The 26287-nt window shown below is 32.8% G+C and overlaps 1 protein-coding gene and 1 pseudogene across 2 annotated transcripts in view; one reads left to right on the forward strand and one right to left on the reverse strand.

The window, feature by feature from the left end:
- Sgcz (sarcoglycan zeta) overlaps positions 1 to 26287 on the reverse strand; it is an 871344-nt gene that overhangs the window by 278707 nt on the left and 566350 nt on the right. The gene's annotated exons all lie outside the window — the stretch shown is intronic.
- LOC117286806 lies at positions 14748 to 14840 on the forward strand (annotated as a pseudogene).

The following is a 26287-nucleotide window of genomic DNA, read 5'->3' on the forward strand; positions in this document are numbered from 1 at the left end:
ACACATTGTCGCCAGGGAGGCTGAATCTCTTTTCTCAGCACATGCATTCTTGGATTTGAAAAATAGAGCGTTAGTACAAAAAGGGCTTAATGCACATGGAATTGCCTATAGATATTGTAGAATAAGTATTTCCCATGATATATAATCAGTAATAATCCTTTAAAATATCCATCTGCTTTAATTTCAACATGTCACTCTGCTCTTAGCAAAGGTAGCTTTAAGGTACATGTGGTTATTTGAACTTAAATTTAATTAATTAAAATTAAATCAAATTTGGAAAACTCACTTCATCCATGATGCTAGCCATGCATGAAATGCTCCATTAGAGTATTTATTTTATCTTGGAAAGACTTACTGGACAGAACTATCTAAAACTATTCTTAAACTATTCAAATCTCATATTTCCTGCTGTTAAAGTAATTAATTGTTGAGTTTCTTTCACATATGTTATAGTGTCAATGAAAGGTGATACCACACTCATACATTTTATCTAATTTCCTAGTCTTAGAAATGCAGCTTCGTCTATAGTCCTTAACAGGTACATGCAATATTTTTGTTCAGAGTCCTCCATGTGGTATGCTTTCATATAAAACAGAAATATAAGAAATAGAATGATGTCAAAATGTCCAACGTGCATTAGAAAGGACATTGTAAACACAGAATCTCCAAAGCAGCATTGACTTTAAACAATTATTTTACCAATAAGTTACATTATTTGAGAAGGGAGAAAGAAGATTCTGGATTAACAGGTACAAAATGACCCCAGTTAACATTGTGGTAAGATTACAGTTGATTTGCATATTAAATCTCCTTTAATCCCAGTATTTCTGTTCAAAAATTACAAAAAGGTTTATCAGAGACAGTTTGGGTTAGAGGAACTCCTACCAAATAAATGTCATAAAAAGACTAAATTTGTTATTTAGGATAACTGTTATTTGTTATTTGGGATACTGGATAAGCTAGTTAGCCACTCTGTGGCTAGATTTCCATTATTCAAAATAAAAATCTCATAAATTTCAACCTCTTAATACCTTGCTCCAATACAACCAAATTGCAGAATTAGACTTCCATTAATAAGAATAATATAAGAAAGTTGTCATTTGTACTGGAAAAAAGATGAAGATATCCTCCTACTCTGATGCAAATTTTATTTATGTGCTTTTTCTCCCAGCTCATAACTGCTGTAATATTTGTACCTCTATTTTATATAACAAAAGACCAGTCAATCAAATAAAACAATAGACAAAGAAATCTAAAACTATGAGATTTGTAAAACAGGCATTGGCTTTCCATACTCAGAAATTATTTTAAATATTGTTCAACTGAATATCAATTCTATGAATAAATAACCCGAGAAGTAGAAAAAAAGTAGAATCATCAAAACCCAAACAACTAAGGAACACAATTGAATATTTTTATGTGTAAACATACCTGCAGCATATGTCATCATTGTTTTATGAATGACCATTAACATTCACTTTCTAAAGATTAAAATCAAGTTCAGCCCATGTTTATCACAATATATATATATATATATTAAATATGCATATTGAAATGTATGCTAATATTTAACATGTATAAAACATAGCTAGTTGCACTATTTGGATTGAATTATTTGAGCTTTCATGTTTTTCCTTTATGAAGCTACAAACATATCCTGAAGGGCAAGTAAAACACACCTGGGAACAGCCCATGCCTAACTCATTCCAGCACACCTGCTTGGCTCCTTCTCCTAATATACCCTGTACTCCCGCTGACTACAATTTTACTAATCCTTTGACCTCATAAAGACTGCCAGAGGCTGGGAGGCGTGAGCAGCATGAAATCAAATGTGCCATATTGTTTAGCATCTGCTACAAAGTCTCCATGAAGTTTTTTTTTTTTTTCCACAAATAGCACCATAGGCCTGTCTGCTTTAATCAAATTGAGAGTGAACTCTACTAAGACGCACTAGCCTTTCTCTAGGATTGCTCTTTATCTACTTGTGTCCACATATGAAGCACTGGGGTATAAAACAGAAAGGTTTAATGCCAGTATGCCTATTTAGTAAGAGAGAAATTATTCGACTTTTGCCCTAATATTTCCATGAGTGTTTCATGAGAGCTGAATGTTTGTCTCCCAGGACAAACAGTACAATCTCAGCAAACACTGTACATCTATCATTCTGTTTGAAATGCTTCACTGGAGGTTTTGATAAATTCTTTTGTCTTTCACTCCTTAAGCATTCCTTCATCTTATCTTCACTGCAAACAAACATATAATTTAAATACATTATTTCCCTTTGTAATTACATATTTCTAAAATATGTAATGCACTTTGAAATATGACAGTGCTTCCAAATGTGATTAAACTATTTTATGAATTTAAAATGAAAAATGGCAGGTACGCTAGGTAATGTCTGACTTTAGTCTTCCAACACATAAATGGTGAAACGTCTTCGATTTGCCTACATGAATAATCTGAAAGACATTAAGTAAATTCTTCCATGTTTTGCACTATATAAAATCACTCACTATTGCAGTATAAAGATAATCACTACAACTCTTACAGGAATTACATGACTCTTCTTCAAAGATTTAAGGATAAAATAATAATGAAAGTAAAACAATATAAAATTTCAAAAACTAAAATCATGTATTTAAAAAACCAATCTAAATACTATCAGAAACTTAATACATATTTTATTTATAAGTTATAACTAATTCCCTGATCATTCATCATGCAAATGGTAGCCATATTATTTCTAGCTTGAAGTTTTATAATCTTTGGTTAAGAAGAATTTTATGACTCCTTTTGCCAATATTTTTCTTTGTTAATTATTTCAGTTGAAACGGTCAAACATTTTCCAAGCATTTTAGCCTTCATATATGCATTTTAAAACGTTCTTGAATGTCTGCCCTGTACTATAATTTAAATGAATCAAATTCATAAGTGTTATTGTGATTTATTTGAGGATACCTGAGGTTGGTATACAACTTTTGCAAGGAATGATTTTTCATATTGATAACATTATGAAAATAAGTTATTATATGAAAAAGACCGTTCCTTGACCTCAAAATGGAGGTGAGTCTCAACATTTGCATAAATATATTTCTGGGATTTCTACTGGCTGGAAGTCTAGAGGTTCCTCCAAATGCAAAAATTCTAAAACAACCCTTGCACTTATGAAGAGGACATGAAAAGCAGATGTGGGGATAATGAGTAAAAATCTGACAGAGCCAGTTAATTGATGATCTTTTCTCTTTTTTTCTGCTTCCATACCACATATTGTCTTGTTCCCTAATGGTTTATTTCTCTGCTACATTCAAACCATATTCACACTTTTTAAGCACAATAATTTATGTCTAAATGATTGTAACTTTATTAAGTCAATTAACACTGATATATATGAATAGGCCAGAAATTAAGTAAGCTTAGCAGGTATTTGGGAGAATATACTGGAATCTAGCCTTAAATGAATTTATGTAAAATATCATAATTAAAATCTTAGGTACTATATTTGATTGTAAGCAGAGCTAATTTTGTCAAACAGACAAGTATAGTATGGTAGTAATTATTTTAATGATTTCATAACAAAATATTTTCCTTCAAGTAGTCTCTATATGTTACAAGCCTTTTTTTAGTAGTCATTTTAGTTTAAACTTAATGATCATCTTAAAAATCCTGTAGAAATCCCTGAAAATTGTTTTATGCAGATGTTGTTCACCCAGGTGTTCCTGCTACCAAAACAAAGCGCTAAAAACCATAGAGGTGTTAAGATTATGGAGAAGAAAATTATTCATGATCCATAATATGAAAAACAATTTTCATCATAAAATTGGCTTTAGTTTTGAGCTGCAGAATTTGGTCAGAATAGACTAGAAAATAAAGCGAGATGAAGTCTTCATTAGATAGAAAACCAAGAAGGAACTCTAGAGCCATTAAATTAGTCACTCTTCCCCTCAATGGTATCTACACAAGTGCAGTGAGAGAGACAGTCACCACCTTCCCAGATTTGAGCACTTGGCACTATGCAGGAAAAGTCAGAGACAACACAGAGAAGCGACGGTTGTTAAACTCTATGAACCCAACTAGAATAGCGTTCCCTTTCCAGGAAATGTTAATGCACAAAACTACAATAGGAAAACGGTTTGGGACTGGTGTTTGAAGCTGATGATTTATGTAAAATCTCTCAGATATGTATGCTTACCAGTGAAAGTGTGTGTGTGTGTGTGTGTGTGTGTGTGTGTGTGTGTGTGTAAGCATTGCTATTTAATAGAATGAGTGTGGAGAAAAACTAAACCATTCCATTCAAACTGACTGCAAAACATGAAGTGAATTCTGACTTACTAGAAGTAATACAGATAATACAATTATTTTTTAAATCTCTTAGCTTACCTAAAATGTAATATGTCATTTCAAAAATAGCTCAAGCTATAACTTTAAATATTTTCCAAGTTCTCATAGCAAAAGAACTCAATAAATTTTACTCCTTAAATAAAATTGAATTTCTTTCTTTTCAGACTTGTAACTGAGTATGCTCCATTTACCTTTAAAAATATTGGAAGCCATATGATTGTTATAGCTCTATATTAATGATATTAAGTTAATTTAATCCCATTATAATTAAAATATTTAAAAATAAGGTGAGGTATTTGTTTAAATTTTTAAAAGTTCATTGACATATACAGCTTACTTTTTAAACCTGTTTATGTTGAGGAGAAACAATTTTATTTGAAATATCACCAGGTAGCAAGTAGCTAATTTAGATATATGTCATGAAATTCATTACTGTTTCTAACAAACTCATGAGGACATAATTTTTAATCTCTAGGGGCTAAATTTGAAAGATTGCAGTTTTTGGTCATCTAGATTCATTTAGGGTTTAAATCCATTAATGTGTGTTTCTCCCTATATATCTTTTGTACAGATGGTAGGTAATAAGTTTAAAAATCATTCATCAAAATAAATCCTATTATAAATAAGAATAATTACTAAATTAGTTTAAATATCTCTCAGAAATGCAGCAAAAGAATGTCAGTGTAATATCTGATTACACGGCTCTGACTTTTCATGTCTTTAATTTACACACATTTGGAAGGACGCCTGTGAGCTGAGCTCATGGAATTAAAAATGAGAACAAAGACAAAGCAGAAAAAGCAGCTGAGAAGTTAAAAATAAAGCCTTGGGTCCTCTGAGCAAGGCATCAGGAGTAGGAGTTCAACAAAAGGCAATGGATCTATAGGCACTGCTGCAACGGACTGAATAATGGAACAAGAAGATTGAGCTGGGCCAAGAAGAGCCAAATGAGGGCTGAGGCAATCTGGTCCCTCATCATTAGGAACGGGAATCGAAATCTTGAGAAGTTTTGAGATGCCAGATAAGAGGTGAAATTACGAGGTGGTAGGAATTACAAGCAAGCAGGGCAGAGCCTGTTGGCTCTCAGGAGAGCTAGGCATGTGCTTAGAGAGAAATGGAGATAATTAGAGAACCACAAAAAGATGTGGAGAGAAGCTTTTTTCTAGAAGCACTTTCATGCTTGACAGCTCAAACTCTCCTGAATCTGTGTTCTTTCAGATGAGGTGAATGACTTCTCCTTCATGCTCAAGTTTCTGAGTAGACCTATTACCTGTTTAGTTTTGAGCACTGTCATTTTGTGTTATTTGCCTTCATTCTTTTCCTTGCCCTATTAACTATGTATTGATCTAATCATATATGAATCGCCATCCAATATATAAAAGCCATTTGGCAAGCATTCGCATATAACAAGAAGCAGTCTTTTCTGGAGGAGTTCACTATCTAGATCAGGAGACAGCTAACCAAAAGTGAATTACTATCCAAGAGAAGAAAGAACCTTAGTTTCAGTTGGGCCTCTCTGCCTTGACGGGAGTGGACAGAGTATAAACAACAGAGCGTACAAATTTGTTACCCATAAACATAATAAAGTTAGATAAAGAAAGTAAAATGTTTACACATTTTTCAATATCCAGTGTATATAACAGACCCTGAATACCTTAGGTAGATATTACTAATGGCTATTACAATATTGAAAATGTTTGCTTAGACATTCAATATTATATCCTCATACAAAAAAGTACAGTGAAAGGAATTTAGCATTTAAAACAAATACTCTGTTCTAACGTATTTTACAATGTTGAAAGTTTTGTAAAGTTAAATCAAAGTGATTGTACTATATTATATATCTTCCAAAAGCTCCTAAGCCCCTCTAGTTTTGCTTAGCAATTTTCTATGATTTGTATTAGACTTCGGCATCAAAAACTTCATTTAATAACTTAAACCTGTGGTTCTGCATCTGCCTGTGAAATAACTAGTATATTCTTTTAAAAAAGTGAATCACCAAAAGCAATATAAAACATTTACTATAGGGATGAGGTAACGTCATTAAAATAGTTTAAATATTATTATTTAAATTTTATTAGCAACAACTTCAAGGCTACTGAAAAATATTATTTATACACGAAGGATAGAAAACCTACTATTACTAAGAATATTTTGTACTCTGAAAGTGCCATGAATTTTTATGAAAAGAGAAATAAAATTTATTAGAACTACCTGTAAATTAACTTTTATTTTCACTTATTAGTGTTATCAGATACTTCTTGATTTCAAAATAGCTTAGAATTTCACTTTGATCTGAGTCTATAGTGGCACTGAAATTTCAAGATACTGCTGAGGATGTTTAAGACATGAGCAACAGAAAAAACATAAATTTAACTGCTTTTCAATAATCCAAGTTAGAAAAAAATCTATGAACTAATGCTGACCAATATGATGATTGTGTAAAGTATTAACAGTGAGGAATTTGTGTTAAGGGAAAATGGGAATGCTGTATTATTTTGAGGATTCTGCTTGATTGCAAACAGTTTCAAAATAAAAACTTAAAACCATTAAGCAGTAGGGTTAATGTATAGATGACAACTTTCATAGATATAAATTTTAAATGAATAAGTTGACTATAGTCTATCATTAAATACATGAATAGAAATTCTTGCTCTCCAAATATCCTACAGATTCAGCATTTTGTCCACTATACATTTTTACAAGTGTTTTTTGGATAATATCAAATTTTTCCTTTATGATTACAGTCTAATGGAAAGGTACACTTTTATCCAAGGCCTCAACATCAAATATATCATAATTGTAAGAAACAATGCATCATTTATGACCTAAGAGAATAGATATTGCATAAAAACAAGATATACTCTAAGTGCTATAAAGTGAAAAAATTATTGAAATCATTGATTTTTGTGAAAATTCCTTCTGTATCATAATATAAACATTCAAAGACCAATATGCCATCTAATTTGGATCTAAAATTAAAGTCTTCCCTTTGGAATATTAGGATCACACATGATTTTCTTTATGCTTCACACTGACTGAAATAATTCTCTGGCAAACAGAACTCACTAAAATTTTTTGAATGACAAATTGAAATGTTACATTTGTAACCTAAAGCAAGTCTGCGTTTGTATGTGTATGTGTGCATGTGTAAGAATAGAGGCTTATGAAGAGCATTTTAACAAATTCAAGAACTTTCTATATATTTTTTCATTCAATCTCAATTCTATCATGCATTAATCTGGAGAGAGAGGTGTTATGATAAAAGTAATAGTTGTAATCTGTCTTCACTGATAATCAGAGAAATGATTGCCATAAAGATATTCCTTGTTAGGAAGTTATAAAAATAGTATGCAAGTGTTAAGCCAAAATTCTATTTTAAAAGATTCAAAATGTTCTTATAATCTTAAAAGACAAGTGATGACCTTCCTAAGCATTAGAAATATTGTATGGGCAATGATTGGAAATTGACAAAATCCTATCATTAGCTATCAATAATTAAAGCTCAGTGTGATTTATTGGGCATCTAAATTTACCAAGCACTAGAAGTCATTGAAAACAATATTTAATGTAATGTCAAGTACTAAACATAAGATTAAAATTACCCTTGAACTAGTTGAAGAATAAACAACAGGCATGACCATTTTTACCAATTATTCAATCAAATATATACTCATGTGCTTCAAAATTAATGGAATATATTTAAATATTTAGCTGCACATTAATTTTCAGGAATGTTTCCTTGGATGAGCCTTGCTAAACCAAACAGAAATTGTTTGAAAGATAGTCACTGTACTCCCTGAGGAAACATACTCCAATAGTGCAGAAGAGAAGCTACAGAGTCTGTGCATTCTGGGATCTGCTGAGGTGCGGATTTACCTCATTAGTACAAGGCAGCAAAGAGACCTGCAATCTTCCTATCTTCCCTGAACCCTTCTCCAATGATTTTGATCTCAAGCCGGTTAACTGTGAGGTGAACGCTGAAGGCTCTGGCTCCCATAGGACACGCTCCTTCCCGTGTGGGATGCCAGCCTGGTCAGTATTTTCCTTTCCTGACAACATGCCCCATGGATTTGGGGCTTGCTTAGGCAGCCTTCCAAATTATGTAATCTTCTGTGCGATGTGCTGGTGTCAAGGCTTTCTGCAACACAACTTTTCTAAGAATTGGAAGATGTGAAAATACTGATTATAGAATAGTGATTTAAAAAGTGTTTGTTGAACCTATAACCATTACCTACAGTAATAATTTCCTTTGTAAGTGTTGGCTAGTTGTTTTCTCCAAGGCTTTTCATTATCCTGAACTATGCTTTTAAATATCAGAAAACAAATTTAAGTGAATTCTACCTCAGTTAAAGATGGAAAAAAATAAGAAATATCAAACAAATCTAGTACTTGGGCATGAGTATGACTTTTTTGTTTTTTTGTTTTGTTTTGTTTTGTTTTTTGAGACAGGGTCTCACTATGTAGTTGAGACTGACCTAGAACTCATTATGTAGCCCAGGCTGGTCTTGAACTCACAGCGATCCTCCTGCCTCAGCCTCCCAAGTGCTGAGATTACAGGTGTGGGTCACCACACCCAGCTGAGTATGACTTTCATGTTACCACATCTTTTTGACATTATTTATGATTATGGAGCCTCAATGCTCATAGCTCCTTGAGGCTGAGAACCAATCTCAGCATTTGGAATTTATTTTGATACAGCAATGTACCTAACATTGAGTGGAGTTGAAATAGTTTTGAAAAAGTGAATTCATTAGGGAATATGGGAAATGTCGCCACATTATTTATAGGATTAGATTTATTTCAAAGACATTGCTATTTGGCTTGCTTTCCATGCTTGAGTCTTTTTAATTAAATGAGTCAATTGTGGTCTTCTGAGATTGATGCTGTTAGATCTACATGTGTGCATATATTTTATCTCACCTTTATATAAACAGCAAGGATTCAAAATGCTACATAAGGAAATTTAAAGGAAAATTACTCCACGTGTAATGTTTATAGTGCTTATTGTATGTTAAAAATACCAGGGGCCTGGGATTTAGCTCAGTTGTCCTGCCGCCAGCCTCGCAAGCACAAGGGCCTGAGTTCGATCCCCATTACCCCCCCAAAAGTAACAAAGCATTATAATACATATCAATACACTCACTGTCTTTTAGATATTGTTCTCTGAGATTATATATGTGTGTGTAATGTTATGTTAATAAGCTAGGAGTTTTAATTGCTGGTAAATTGCTTATTTAAAAAATATTTACAGTTATATATGTCCAAATACTTCTTTTTCCAAATTGTGGAAATTTTAATCTAAAATTATAGCCAAAATTAATTATATTTATCTTCCACATAATATGTAGTAGCATCTAGATGTTCACTTGATATGCACACACTGTATATGAGTGTAAATTTTCATTCCCGGAAGGTATCAAAAGATTTCAAAAAATTGGGGGCTCTTTATTTCTCGCTGAGGAAGAACTGATATAATTTAAATAAGGGACACGAAAAAATATGAGAACAGGAAAAAATGGAAACAAAGGCCTAGTAAATAGGAGAGGGTGGAGGGGTTGAAGGGAGGATGAGGGGAATAGGGAAAAATTGAGAACCAAGATCTGTCATGTAAAGGTACAAATCCCCACGATAAATGTAACTGTACTGTATACCTAAAATGTACCAATAAACTCAATAATATACAAATAAAATAAAAAATAAGACTAGCAACTGTGCCTAAAGTTTAAATATTGAATTTATTAACAAGGCAATTTAGTTTCCACACCTTCCCCCAAAAAGTATCAGTGATGTATGTCGATTATGTGTGTGCACAAACACACAGTTGTCAAAGGTGCAAAGGTGTTTTTACTACAAAAGATGTCTATATGCTAAATAGCATTTATTCTAAAAACATACTGGCTTTCCAAAGTGGAAAACAGATTTTCAGAAACAATTAATAAACATTGGACCTTGAATTCCACAGTGCTAAAGCCCCTTGATAGACTCATCATGATTTCTGCTCCCTTAGCATTTACCTACTTAGTCAATGAGTCTGGTATTAACGTCAGCTCAACTAATCCAAGGAACGTAAAATTCAGAAGGGTTTAGTATTATGTCATGCCTCAGAAATGACAAGCCCAGTCAGTGACCTCACAACATCTACCTCAAAGCTTGTGCTCTTGGACAGTTAGCACTACTGTCCCACAGAAATTTCTAAACCTTCAAGTGTGCACGCCACCAAGTTCAACTTACAGATGTTTGTGGAAGAAGACTGAACTGATCAGGAGCAGTGCTAGGAAAACACAGAGGTAAACTTTGGCAGTTTCAATGCAAGGGCTACATGGAAAAGCATTGGCCTTTGAATGAAAGTTTCAAGTAATTTCTTTCTGATGACGGTAGAGAGTGAATTTATTGCACTCTCAAAATCCCGATCCTACTATATAGGGAGATCCTACCTCAAAATACTAATTTCAGATCCCTCAGTCACTGTATAACAGTTTGAGTATGATATGGCTTCCCATGAATGTTTACTTACCAGGAGAGAAAAAGGAATAGTAGATTTTGAGTTTTCTATCACCCAAGACAGTTATATTTCCCACCCATGGATATGTTTGGGTTCTCAGTTTAATCATCAGGTTTATAAGACAGCAATTGGAGTTTAATATGAAGAAATGGATTACTCCAGGTATGATAATAAAATAAGAACCTTGAGCTTGTCAGAGTGGCATCCACACTTAAATTTGGTAAATTCAAGAAATAACAAATACTATTTTGTGAGAATATGGGGAGACATCTAATATTTTTTAAACTAGGCAAATACAATATAACACACACATAAACAAACACAAAAACAACCATGTAAAGAATATGAGAAATAGTTTTCTTACCAATTTTCTACTAATTCATACCAGCTAGTACATCAATAGCAAGTCTTACAATCAATGCTATTAGTGAAATATAGGATTGTATCAAACAAAAGCCATATACCTGTGTTACTAATGTTTTAAATGTTTTTTTCAAAGCTTCTAATTTAATGACCTTTATGTCAAAATAACTTGCCACTTTTAATTGAAAAAATTCAGATTTCTTGGTTGAAATATGATTTAAATATCATGATACTGGCTTGATGAAGGTGTACAAGTTTTGCCAATGAGGTATATATGAAACCAAAGATAATAATTTTATGGTTATCAAAATGCAGGTGACAAGTGCTCTTCAATTAATTCTTTGAATAAAAGGATTTAATCACTGGATAATGCATTAGGATCAGGAAGGTTGATTTTCTTTTGCAAATAAGAAAATAGAAACCTCTAAATTGAAACTGAACTAGATTGATATAAATTGCATTAAAGAACAGAAATATTTAGCAAAATTATCTTCATAATTTCAAGACATTTTGGTAAATCTATTTTTTAATTCCATTTGTTCCTTGGCAAGGGAATATAAAAGTGTGTTAAAATGAGGAACCTTGTGAATATAAATGCCTATCTAATTAAATATACTCATTCCTAATTACCTGTCTTCCTACTGTTTTGGTTGTTGTTTGTTTTAGGGTTTTTTGGTTGGTTTTTTTTTCCTTCAACTCACATTTTACACTTTAAGACATTTTAAATAGATGACAACTCATTAATTACGTGTTGTGCATAAAATCTGGATAACTTTCCTATTTAAATTTTCTTTGATTTTCTATTTTTAATAAGATTTATGATATTTTATCTTTGCAAAAACATTTTAACTTTGTAAAAACCTTAGTGATATTTTTTAAGTATAAGGAAGATACTAAAATTTCAGTTCATAAAATAGAATATGGTTTAGGAATATTTTTAGAATCTACATAGTGAAATATGGAAATTATTTTCCATTAAAAAAATACTTACATGTTTCCTGTCAACAATTTTAGAGATGTATCTTACTCCCCTAACTAAACGTAGCCCATAGGGTCTCTATTAACGCCGAATAGTGTAGATATGGAATGGACCAGGGCGCTATCAGAGCTGTTATATAACTACTTTCCTTTTGCCAGAAATATTAAACCAAACATGGTAATAATCAAAAGCGTCTTGGTGTGTTTTGATTTCTTAGTAATCAGAAAAATGTGCTGTTATTGCCTTTCTTGCAGAAATGTAGCCTGACACACACTCAGATTATTGAACAGTATTCTAATTGGAATCTGTTTCTTCTTTATCCCGAACATTCTTCAGGCAATAAAGGGAACTTTTTAAAAATTACACATTTTCTCTACTTTTTATAACTGATGTAAACTTCTCTATGAGTCTCAATGTCTATAAATGATATTTAGATGAAGGAGAGTGAGGAAGGGTGTATAACCCAAACTTCTTTGTATTCGTCTTCCAGTTTAAAGCCTTATTTGTGATTATGGTAATATTGAACAAATTCATTATTCAATTTTATATCAGAGTCATTTTTTTCTGATGGTGATTGGGCTCAAAAAGAAGATCAACTGGCCACTGTAACAGGGTACTTATCCTGCACATGACAGCCATCCAGTCTGGTCCACCATGATTAAAACCATCATCCTGCCTGGGTTTCTGATGCCTTAACTGTTCTGGATATGGGTAGCATTCGGTGGATAGTAGGAGTTGTTATTTTATCACAAACAAGGCAGTGCGATTGCTCTTACTGTTGATAATTTCAGCACAGATTTTGCAGATCTTATTCCCTAGCACTGCTTATTATCTACTTCCTGGTTAAGGATGTTGATTCTGCAAGTTTTCCACAGTGACCACAAACAGGGCTTCAAATCTTGTTGACTCTCATTTTAACCAACTTCTCTTCTCTTGGGTGCATAAGAGAACTCGTGCATTTCTTCAATATCACATGATGTTTGAGGGGAACTTAGGATAGTATCTTTACAAATATCTGTCTAAACATGCCGACCACCTTTCCACTTCAGCAATCAAACGTGGGTACTCTCTGAAATGCAGTTAGCTTCCAAAGAGACAAACAATAGTTAGGAAAAAAATACCGCAGTTTTACAGATATATCTTAAGTTTAAATGAACTATTTTGAATAGTATATCTTTATTCATCTTCACGTTTAACAAGGAAAGTTTAGAAACCCTAGCATCTGATGTCTTCCTTCAGTTTATCTTTCAGACTTGAGGCTTTCTCCCAGAACAGGTAAACCTCTCTTTACATCTTTGTTACTGTGCTTCAGAGACTGGTTCTACTTATCTCATATAGTGACTTCTGATCCTCCTCTCCTCCTCCTCCTCCTCCTACTCTTCCTCCTCCTTCTCCTCCTTCTTTGCAGTAGTAGGGTTGAACATAAGGCCTTCTCACTGAGCTACCAAGCCAGTATTTTTTTTTAATTTGAGACAAAAAGTCTTGCTAAATTACCCAGTATGAGCACAAACTTGCAACCCCCCGCCTTAGCTCTATTATGAGGAATAAGTCAATAGGTTCAAAAAGCGTGGAAGTCACTTCAATGCATAAGAAAGCAAATATGCTAACACAACTTTGGTCATGTCGACTTGGCCATCGAATGTGCCCATTCCTCTAGGGCTCACTTGAAAAACGAGGTCTCTCTGTTTTTTATCTGTTCACTTCTCCACATCTCTTTTTCTTAACAAAGAAATATAGCTTGACCTGCCATGTTCTTCTTCCACAAAAGTTATAACACTTATTTAGAAATTACTACCACAAAAAACATATCTTCTTTTTTCTTCCTATTTCATATTATCAGTTATACAATTTCACCCAATCTCAAACAGAAACAACAAACCTTATCATTATTGGTAGCCTATTTTGTCAAGTTCTGCTCTATGTGGAAGAAAAGGAAAAGAGCAACTTGAAAGATACACGAAGCAAAAACTGTCTAGAATACATACATCATAAAGTATTGTTTTCCTTCTTTCACAGCCACATATTCTGGCTAATTCATGCTCTTGTTTTATTTGAAAATTCAAATTGGACCAAAAAAGTCAGGAGAGGACCTAATTACTGAAACCATTGATTTCAGAACTTATATTCAGGGCAAGCTTTGGAACATAGAAGGGTTGCCTTGAACACTTAACTTTCTAATACAGAGGAGAGATTTGTTCTTGTTTGTTTATGTATGTGAAAATATCTGAGAGCATACACCATTTCTGTCTTATCAGAGGCCATTAGGATAGTGCTGAAATTCAAAGATAGATGATCTGCAATGGAATTTTGCTATCCATAACACCAAAATATCAATGTCAGCACATGTATTCTGCAAATGAATACTTTCAAATAATATCAAAAATAGCCTGAAATAATGATAAAGGAGTCAGTGATACAGATTTTAGATTGACAGCATATATCTGTGTATAAATAATGTTTTTATAAAACAAAATTTTGTAAATAAAAGTTTTGTAAAATTTTCTAAAACAAAGTATGCTACCTATTCCCATAGTACAAATTACCATTAGTTATCTTAGTGACATCGCTTCTCGGCCTTTTGGCTAAGATCAAGTGTAGTTATCTTTGTGAATTATATGTGTTTACTGAAAATGTTGAATCATATATGTAATCAATATCCTAAAAGAGTTACGATAGTTAATAAAGTCGAATCTTAAATAAGAGTATCTGTTGCCTTTGGTGGAAAATTCTTTTACTGGAAGTATTTTGTGGCTGTGTTCTTCCCTAGGATTAGAAGAACAAAGTTTGTATCTGGATGGCAGATGTATGGGGGGAAAGTAACTAATCTAAGGCAAATATTTATTTTTTCACTAGCCATACATCTTGCAAAAATCTGGGCCTTATTAATACAGCATGTCATACCTCAAAAATAGTCCTTTACATGTATAGCTTTGCAACACCAAGATCTGAATCAATGTGAGAAACAAGAAATAAGAGTTCAATATGAAATGTGGGAAATGAGAACAAATGTAAACCTAACTTTTTAATAACAGTTTGACTCAGATAACATACCAAACACCTATACTGTCAAACCCTCACTAGAATATATTTAGAATATAGTAGTTTTAATAAGCAACAGAGAAATCAGCCACTTATACTCTACCATCTCAAAAGAGTAATACAAATAATTCTACCGAATTAGTGTGAACAACACTCACGATCCTTGAATGACCAATTACTCATAATTTAGTAAACACATGAAGTGAACATATTTATTCTTTTACTGTACATGTGACTAAGCAAGATATTATATAGTGGATTTTCTCAAAAAATTAAGGATGGAGATTTCTTTTTTTTTTCTTATTTTTATTTATTTAGTTTTTTGTGGTACCAGGGATTCAATTCAGGACCTTGTGATTGGCAGGCAGGTGCAGTGCCACTGAGCTACATGCCTGGCTCCCACTAGAGTTTTCTCTGGTGCAAGAATTTGGTTTTGGTTCATTTTTATATTGGTGAAATTTTTAAGGCATCAGCATTCTCTTGTCTGCCTCCAGTCCGGGTATTTCTCTATTTTAGGTTTCTTAAGCATAGGCCGAATGAAACTGACGTAGAAAATTTTGTAGACCCTGTGGTAAATGATTCCTAGATAGAACATTTATCCACGACTTTTAATGAAAAATAACTTCACTATTTACATTTAGAAGTCAATATATCACAATGAAAGTATTAATGAATCATCTTTATCTTGTATTATGTTTCCTTAGCATAAGGCAATTTGTAATTCTTTTCAGCATGATAGAACACTATTCTGCACTTGTTACTTTAAAATTGACATTAGGAAGAACTAAATCTGCAATTATCCTACAGTCTGTGTTGGAACTGAATCCTAGACTACCCCACTATTCCCTCCAACCCCATTAGACACCACAACCTGAGGACACTCATGTACCACCATCTGTGAAAATGCAGTTTTTGCAAATAACCTATACATATCCTCCTATGCTCTAAATGGTCTCTAGGTCACTAGATACCTAATATGTAATGCTATACAGATAATGTCATAATTTATTATTTACAGAATATTGACACTACAATTAATTCCCATATATTCAGGACAGATGCACATTTTTTTTCCTTTGAATATTTCCTCTCTGTGTTTTGTTCTAACCTTGGATAAGAAACCCATTGATATAGAAGGCTGACTATATATCTTTTTATTAGTTGTGCCAGGAAGTCATCTTTCCATACAAAATATGAATAGAATTCCAAAATCTTGATTCCAAAAAGGTACAATATTAGGTTAAGTGGAGGAGTTAGTCAATACAGTGGTTATAGTAGAACTATGTTTTGCTATTTTGAAATTTATGTCTATTTCATACTTAAGTAAAAGTAATTCTATCCATAACAAAATTATCAAGTCAAGTTATGTGAATGATCATACTAACTGAGAAAGCAATGTCCTCCTTAAAACCACAGATAGATAGATAGATAGATAGATAGATAGATAGATAGATAGATAGATAGACAGACAGGCAGGCAGATGGAAATGAGACTTGGACAAGAGCTGTAAGTCCTTTCTTTCTTGCAGGACCAAGAAAACATAAATAGGACAGAAAAATAGCTTAGCCTCTTTCAGAGGAATTAAATAAATTTTAACACAAAAATTACTGAGGAGAACGTTAAAATACTTATTGATCTAAAGCCTAATGGCTCATTATTATTAATTATATTTCTATGTTTGTTCAGATCAGTAATTTTTTTACCTACTTATAATTATAAGATATAATTATAATTTTAGAAGATAGACATCAGGAATCAGGAAAAATGATTGCTCTCCAGGGAGGTGTGCTTTTAAAATATAGACTGACCTCATATTGGCAGGCTTGGAAGTCTCATTTGACCTTAAATTTTTTGTCAGCTTTGATAATGAATACTTATTTCTTAATTTAAGTAAAACAAGTGTGATTCTGAATCATAATATGATTTTGCAATTATCAGAGTAGCAATTTTTCTTTACTGTACTTATTACTAATTTATACAATCTATAATATATTTATTTTTCGATTATATGGCTTTTTTACTACAGAAAATAAAGCTATTTTCTACTGAACATAACAAGGTAAAATTAACATAGACTTCTGAAGGCAGTTTTGCTTTGTACTTTTTTAATATGTACCTGTCTATAATAGAGGTCATCAATGAATAAAAATTAATCATAAAAGCATAGGAAGGAAGTTGGAAATAAAAACAACTTTGGGACTACCAGTTAGAAATTATTAATATATAAGGTTTTAATTTTTTATTTAGTATCTTTCTATGAAATTTTCTTTAGAAATGAATTAAATCTTAAAACTGTATAAATACGAATTTTCATCCTTTTTTTTCTGTACCAAAACCTTTTCCAAAACATATAAATTTTTGTAAATGTAACTTTTAATATTTAACAATATATAGTCAGATATATTATATATATGTTTATTTATTATTGCATTTAGATCTTAATGTAACTTTTAATATTTAACAATATATAGTCAGATATATTATATATATGTTTATTTATTATTGCACATTTAGATCTTTACACTGTGTAGTGGATTGACTAATGGTCCACTTGTATTGCCCAGCTGAACTGAATCATTGCGATCTGGAGGAGGAGCATCCCCTGAGGATTGTTACCCATAGCTATGAAAAGGAAACTGGGAGGAAGGTCTAGGAGAAGCTGGCTGCGGGTGGTTTTCCTGATGCAAACCAGGCTGTTTTCACAGAGGAGCAGCTCGGGACCTCACTCTCACTGGGAATGGCTGCCGCTTTCCTCAGAGGAACTTTGGTCTTTACCGTGGGCATCACTTCCTGGCTAAAACGTGGATCCCTCAGCTTGGTGGCCCAGATCCATTTATCTCATGAGAATAGATTTTTCTGGCTTCACCACTGGCCTTTGGGCCTTCCAGGTGCAGACCCTCTCAATACAGACAAGCAGGAGACATTGCTGTGGGCTTTAGGCCACTGGTTGGACTCGAGGAGGACATTGCTCTAAGCCTTTAGCTGGACTCGTGTGGGAAACTGCTGGGATCTAGGTCCTCGGTTGAATGTTTTGGGCTTCTAGTGTGTGACTAATCTCTTGTACTCCTTTGTATTTGACTCTTTGGTAATTATCACAAAATAACCTTACGAGTTATGTGTCCAGTATTTAATGTATTCCCCTGCCCAGTCCTGCTGACTACAGCATACTGCCTATGTAAACATGATGGGTATTTGTTTGGACAAAAATATTTTCTTTAAATATCTGATTACTTTTTGAGGGTACATACCCAAAGTTAAAAATGCCTTTCAAGACCTTTCATAAATTCTAAAGAAGCATAAAAACTTCAAGTTATTCTTCAAAAAGCAAATAATTAAGTTTATACAAGCTTAAACATTTGCACTTTTAAATAAAACTTTCAGAGTACTAATTTAGGTGGTGCCATATCAAGTGCTTATAAAGTTTATTGCAGACTATACCTGAGTATAAATACATACATATGTTTGTACTATAAACATGCGCATACATTTAAAGGAGATATATCAAAACATGCATTATTTTAGGATTAATATTATTATTTGAGCAAAAATGACAAATATTTGACAATTTAAAAATAGTATTTCTAACATTAATAACATCAAATTCTGATGAAAGTGTAGAGCAACATAAATTCTCATTTATTTCTGTGGAATGGAAAATAGAATAGAAATTTTGGAATAAAACTTGTTAGTTTCTTAAAAATCTAAATGTTTTCTAATCATGCAATCCAGAAATTATGCTCTAGATATTTACCAGAAAGAATTAAACATTTTTTCTACAATAAAACTCATGTGCATATTTGTACTAGCTTTATTAATAAATGTGGAAACTTGGAACAAGCAAGATGATCTTTATTAGGTGATAAGATACAAACAATTGAATATTATTCAATGCCAAAAAATGAGCTATTAAGCTGTGAAAAGTCATGCTACAACCATAAATACATACTAAGTCATTTATGGTTACTACGTATTTATGGTTAAGTTAAGGAAACCAATTTGAGAGGGGTACCTATTGTGTAATTCCAATCACATGCCAATCTGGAAAAGGGAAAGCTACGGAGACAGAAAAACAATCAGTGGTTTCCAGGGGATAAGGGTAGGTGAAACAATGAATGCAGAGCATAGGATTTTAGGGCAGTGAAACGAATCTGTTTGATATTACCATGCTGCAAAAATGTCATTATACATTTATCAAAACCCATAGAATTAAAACCCATAGAATGTTTCACTCTGATTTAGATATTTAATACCAGGAAACACCCTGTACCTAACATTCAACATTGCCATGGAACTAAAACTGCTCTGAAGGTAAATCTTTACACATGTTTTTGAAAAGGTTATTATACTGTTGCTATAATTTTCATTCCTATGATACTAGGTGAAGTGGAATCTCACCATCCATGAATCTTACTTGTCCTAATGGGCGTGCTCTGATTGTAGAATGCCCAGAAGTTGTGACAGACCACTTTTAATTCTAACATCTAGATACATTCCACCTTCTATACTTTCATTAAAAGTTTTAACCTTTTTAAAAAGAGCTAGTGTTCTGGAGGATAAGAAACATGTAATCCAACCAATTGTCACAAGACTGTCCGATATGTGAATGAGGCCACCGAAGTTACTCAGCACCAACGATGTCAGAAAGCTGATTAAAGATTCACCAAGAAGGCTCATCATCATTACCCAACTCTAGAGGAGCTTCTCAGTCCACTCTGGAGCTAACTGAACATGCATTGATTTAGAACATTAGGATCTCAGTTTGTACAGTTATACCAATAGGTCATTGATACTTTGGACCTACTGATACTGTCAGTAAGTATACAAAAATATGAGTATCATGTGTACAGTATCTCTCAGTATTAAAACATTCCTTATGAAAGTCATATTTTATGTCTATCAAGGGGAACAGAAGTTGGAGAAAGAACTGTGATTCTATAGCTTCATTATAAATTGTTGATAGTAAAAATAAAGACTATGAGGGGAAAATGTAGTGACAAAAAACTAATTTTAACTTCAATGATAATTAAGAATAGCTTAAATTTATTCACTTGAAAATTAACTAGATCCAGGGCATGGTAGCAGATATGTACAGGACTTGCTAAACTCTCAGTACTCTGGGAGACTGAGGCATGACTATCAAAAAGTCAAACACAATCTGGGTAAATTAGTGAGATTATATCTCAAAGTAAAATAAATGAATAAATGAATAAATGTAGCTCCATGTGAAGGCCCTTAGTTCAATCTCCAGGAGAAAATATTGTTTCATGTCCCTATAAAAATGTGTGCAGATACATATGTAAATTTGCAAAATCCCCAGTAGTACAAAAAAAAAAAAATCATTTTGAAACAGTAGACTATTTCCCAGGCAGAAAACCTGTCATTTTGCTACACTGATTTGTGAAAAATATTAAAAGAGAATTAGACCTAAATAGAACAAATTTTGTCTCATGTATTAAACATGGATTCAAATATTAACTATGTGAAATTGATTATTAATTACAGGAGGTTGAGCAAATATTTTATTTTAAAAATAAAGATAAAAATATGGAGCTCATAGGAGTGTTAAGACAAAATATATGAAGTTCATTCTCTCATGCATATTTATTTTTTTTCCTCTTTATTTAAACACTGTTTTCTATTCCTTTAAGTACCTATCTGTTCATAGTTTTAAATAAATTTCTAATTACTATTCTTTTGTAACGTTGGATATTTCATTTGTTTTCTGCAGCTCAGTATTTGATACCAATGTTCTTAGAGAAATGTATTTCTTTTAACTCATCAGTCAAGAACAAGAATATCATAAAATATAGTGTAATTGAAAAATAAAATGTCACTCATAAATTCCATTTTTATGAGTTTGATTAAAACACATATTATAGTAGAGATAAATACATTATAAAAGTGTGAAGAAGCTAACACACATTTAAAATAAACACCTCAATAGGAATATGTACATTCATGATGCCTATATAGGTCACATATATATATGTACATTTTTATACTTCACTGAATAAATCTAGTAAGATAATCTGATCAATTTATGTGAAGGATTTCAGCAAATATTCAGTGTATTTCAGTTTATGTCAAGAAAGAATAAAGGTGATATCAGAGCCATCAAAAGCTTATCACATTTCTAAATGTCAGTAATCTTATTAGGATCTTATGTATTATTGCAGATTATTCACACCAGGGAAACTATTCGGTATTTACAAGTGTGACTTATTTATTTCACTTAGGAGTATATATCTTCAATATGTATCCATTTTCCTATGAATGAATCTATTTTCTCGTTCTTTATGGCTGAGTAATATTCCATTTAGAAACGGGAAGAAAGGAGCTAAAGGTGTAGGGAAGGTGAGATGGGTAGGGGAAGGGTAATAAGGGAAAAGAAAAAAAGTGTGATATAATGAAAAGATGAAAATAAAGTGTTTGTAGATAGGGAGGGGAGGAGGGGGTGAAGGGAGGGCAGGGGTAAGGGGAAAAAATGAGAATCAAGACTTGTCATGTAGAGGTACAAGAGCCCAACAATGAATGTAACTGTACTGTATCCCTAAAATGTACCAATAAACTCAATTAAAGCTGAAAAAAATAAAAGCTTATTGCACTTCAAAATTTCCTAAACTCAGAAAAATAGAAAATTATGAATGGCAAAATATGTAAATTGCAAGAAAACAAATACATATTTCTCAAATGACCTTGCTCATTGACAGACTTATAATAAAAGCAAGTTGCCTTCTAGTGAAACACTCTAGGAGATGCGTCCTGGACCCTCTGCAGTGCTCATGGGAATAAGGCAGAAGCCTACCCGACACCTTCAGCCATTGTCTTGGTATGGACTCTAGCACAATGTAATCACTTGCCAAGGGGTCTGAATGCTGACTTTCTGGAAATATTCTAAAATACTATGATTACTGACAGAAAATTCTAAACTAAATCTTCTTATAATTAACCACACTGATATTTGATCTGAGGTCCATTTAAAAATAGGAATGAAAAGCTGAGAAACCATTATTAAAATAAGAATATCATGTGAACTCTTATCCAAAACAACCACGTTTATTGCAATGATCACTTAATTTGAAAACAATAAATCTAATAGTAGCGCATTATGCCTTTAAAAAGCAAATGATTACCTTTTTTTTTTATTTTGCAAAGCAGGAAAAACTTAATCCATAAGATAATTACAAAATTTCATATTTAAAAGTAAAATTCCCTTCCCAAATCCTATTTAGCAGTCAAATCCTTTACTATTTTGTCACAGTGTTGAAGATATATGTCATTATGGTAGGAGTAAGTATACAGTGTTACACACATGTTTAAATTCAGTGATTTACCTAATGGTAAAGTTTTAGTTGTGAGCCTTTCACATGGGCCAGTGATTTTAATGTTCTGGATTTCTATCTCCTCTTACATAAAGAGAGAACATTAAACTAGCCTTTGTTGCTCAAACATATTGTACAATGTATCAAGCCTAAGAATTAAAAGGTCTGTAATTTCTATTATTTTTACTCCATGACTAATTTTTTAATCCTTAGTGTTCTCTGGGAATATTATTTTGAGAAACATCATTTTGCTCAGGATAAGCATATTCTGTGATTTATCTTATGCCACAATTTTTATGGATAATTTCAGAAAAAGAACTAGGACTCAGTTGTTCATTGAACTTGGGTAAAAATGACTAAATTTTTTTTCTTTATAAAGTCAAGGAAAGAAAATGTACTGCTGGGCTAAAAGTAATCATGAATGATTTCAGTGGAGAAGGACAGTTTGTCAGAAAATTATGAGGAGATGCAAACAGAGGGTAATAATGGAAGCAGTCTTGCAACATTAACTCTATCATTCACTACCAGAAGTTCTGTAATAAATCCATGCACACCACGCTGAGGCCGGTGTTACTGCCTGCTGCTGGATCATTCCCCCCCTCAGAGCTGTGTGTCTCCTCCTGAAGGAGAAGCCTACCTCAGCTCCAGGGTGCACGCCTTAGAACGTGCACTGAGGAATGAGTTGGAAAAATAGAAATGGCAGCCCAGAAAGGTGGACAGAATCTGTGGTATAAATTACTTTCAGAGTGGTCTCTTTAAATGGCTGGTTAGTTACTTCTTAGCAAAATATATATTTAAGCTATATGAATCATAGACTGAAATCACAGAAGTAAAATAGACTTTTGAAAATCGTTGCTTTATAATTCTATGATGAATAAGTCCTATTGCCCTATCCAGAAAGTAAACTTGATGCTCAGGCTGTCAAAACTTAGAAGTGTAGCCATGCTTGGAACTTACAGATCAGTTTTCGTCATATTAATTGCTCACTGACTGTACATTTTTTTTGTACCGGCTGTTGAACTCAGGTCCTTGTACTTGCGAGCCAGGTGGCAGAACCACTTAGCTAAATCCATGGCCCCGACTGTACATTCTTACCACGGAAATAGACCTTTGACAAATGGAAAAGAGACCAAAAGATGGAGAGGTGAGGGGAAGAGGGCATAAAAAGAATTAGATGTGCTACATACACTTATAACATCCCCCAATGAATGTAATCATCATGTACTGAAAATACGTATTAATGAAATTAAAAGTTTAAAAAAGTTGGTGAGGATACAGAGGTACATTTTACAAATGTTCAAAACACAATTAAAAAGCAATACCATTGTATTTACATATTTAATGGAATATGAATGCAGTGAGATATACAAGGAAATATACTAATGGAGAAAATTCAAATAATTGATTTTAAGTTAATTTGAATAATACTAATTCAATGAAATGAGGTGGAAAGAGAACTAACTTTGAAACAGCCAACCTTCCTTCCATCCCTGCTTATCAATGTGACCTTAGGAAATTCAATTTCCCTAAGTTTGTGTTTTTTCATCTGCCAAGGGGGATACATTTACTTTACATGCTGTAAAATTCAGTAACGTCTGGTCTACAAAAAATATCTTGTACAACAAACTACATGTTAGTTAGTAATGGGATTCTATCACTTCAAGCTTTGCTCCTATAAAAAAGCATTATAGCCCAAGGGTTATAATTCAGAATGTTATAAAAAGAATTCATAGTGCAATATGTCAATCACATAATTTAATACTCTGATCAATAAAAAACTCAGAATACATAGGATCAAGAACAGAAATTTCATTCTATTATAGACAAATTTGAAGTATTACAGTTTTCAAGAGAATCCAAAACCAAAATTAAATCTCTAATTCTGACAGGCCAGAAAGGTCGCTTGCTGGTAATGCTGGTTTTAAAAATAAACAGCTTAGTGTCATCAAAACAAGAGAAGTGTTTGACAGAATGAACTGCTCCTGTGAGTCATTTACATATTTATGGTGTGTTATATCTAAGCACTAAGTTAGAAATTCTTTAGAGACTTTTATTCTTCCTCAGCATCCCAACAAAATGCAAAATTTTCTTTCATAAAATGTGTCATATAAAATAACTTCAATCAATGAGAAGCGACAAGTGACATAATAATTGCTCTTATCTTCGTCAGCAATAATTGAGTATTTAATATTTGAGTCTCTTTTAAGAGTTTTTAGTAGAGCTCATTTATTTAATAATTCTGAGATAACTACAAGGTCAAAATAATCATCAGCATTTTATTGATGAGGGAACTGGAGCTAAGGAGGTTAAGTATCTAGCACAAGCTTGCCCTGCTCAGCAGCCAGCCACAGAGCCTAACTGTGCATCAAGCTCTCTGGCTCCAAAAAACATGACCTTAGCATTTAAGCAGGTCATCAGTAATAACAAAATAAGCTCCTTCACTTACTTACTTCCTTGTTAATACACACCTATTGAGATTATTTAACATGGTTAAGATTGCTTTATTATCAGTCTCAATCTAGAGAATCGAGACAATTTACACAGTGATGGAATACTTGTGAAGTTTAAACAGCAGAAAATAAGTCAGAGTAATATTATCAAACTCAGATCCTTGCGCTTGCAAGGCAGGCCACTGAACCACTGAGCTACATCCCTAGCCCAAGGTTTATTCTTTTTAATGCCTTTTATTTCTAAAGGAACCCAATGTAACAGATGGTAATGTTACATCACTCTGTGGAAGACTGCATTGAACCACAATTTATTGTCTTATTATAAGTAGCATACATAATAAATTTAACAGCCCAGATAAGGACATAAAAGCTTGGCCAGAATCTATTTGTTCTTTTAAAAACTGATGATTATTTAGAGGTGATTTTAGAAATATCAAAAATTTAAGGAAATCTTGTGATCGATACTAATTTTGCAAAAGAAGATATTTTACTGGCAGATAATAATCAAGTTTTGTTCCTTCATTCATGAATTTGAAAATTGATTAACTTTTACATAGACAAAATAGACATATATTTGCAGAGTTTTGAGAGAAATGGTGCTCACTAGAAAAATCACAGGGTTCTCAATTATTTCAAAGTCTTATTTGGAGTCCATGTTCTATGCTAATACTGTGTGGAATATAAATAACTAGACATACCTTTGCCTATAGTCTCATAGACGGCCTGAAAAAATTCTTTTACATAAGTCCTATTGTTCCTGACACTTTTCATCTTATTAACAACATCAAATCATAACTAGTGGTGTTTATTTTGTTTAGGGTCTGTATATATGCATACACTTTATTTTTAATCAATGTAAGGAAGTCACAAATTCCCTCCACATGCAGCCAAATTGGGTCAAAAAAATTTTCTAGAAAATCTGAGTACTGTACTCCATTGATTCCAACTGTTTAATGAAGAAAAATTGTGGAAGTTTTTTTGTGATGGTGGTAGGCAGTTTACACTTTAGTAGGTGAAGCCACAAGTCTAGAATCACACAACAATATTTAATGTCTAATATAACACACTAAATCTTATAGGCAGGATAAATGGTAAGAATTAGGACATAGAATAAAAATAAATACAAGAAAAAGACTGCCAGAAAGAATGTACTGAGAAATAAAAGAACAATAAATAAGGAGACTCGTCATGAGGACGTTGTCAGTTCTGTAGTGTAGAAGCTAGGAAGTTACGTTATCCAGCAACTGTTGGCAGTGAAATTGGCAAAGCCAGCTGGAGAAACCCTTGCAAG

This window comes from Fukomys damarensis, unplaced genomic scaffold (genome assembly GCF_012274545.1).
Source record: "Fukomys damarensis isolate Sample0158 unplaced genomic scaffold, DMR_v1.0_HiC HiC_scaffold_18, whole genome shotgun sequence".
In the NCBI taxonomy this organism is placed as follows: Eukaryota; Metazoa; Chordata; class Mammalia; order Rodentia; family Bathyergidae; genus Fukomys; species Fukomys damarensis.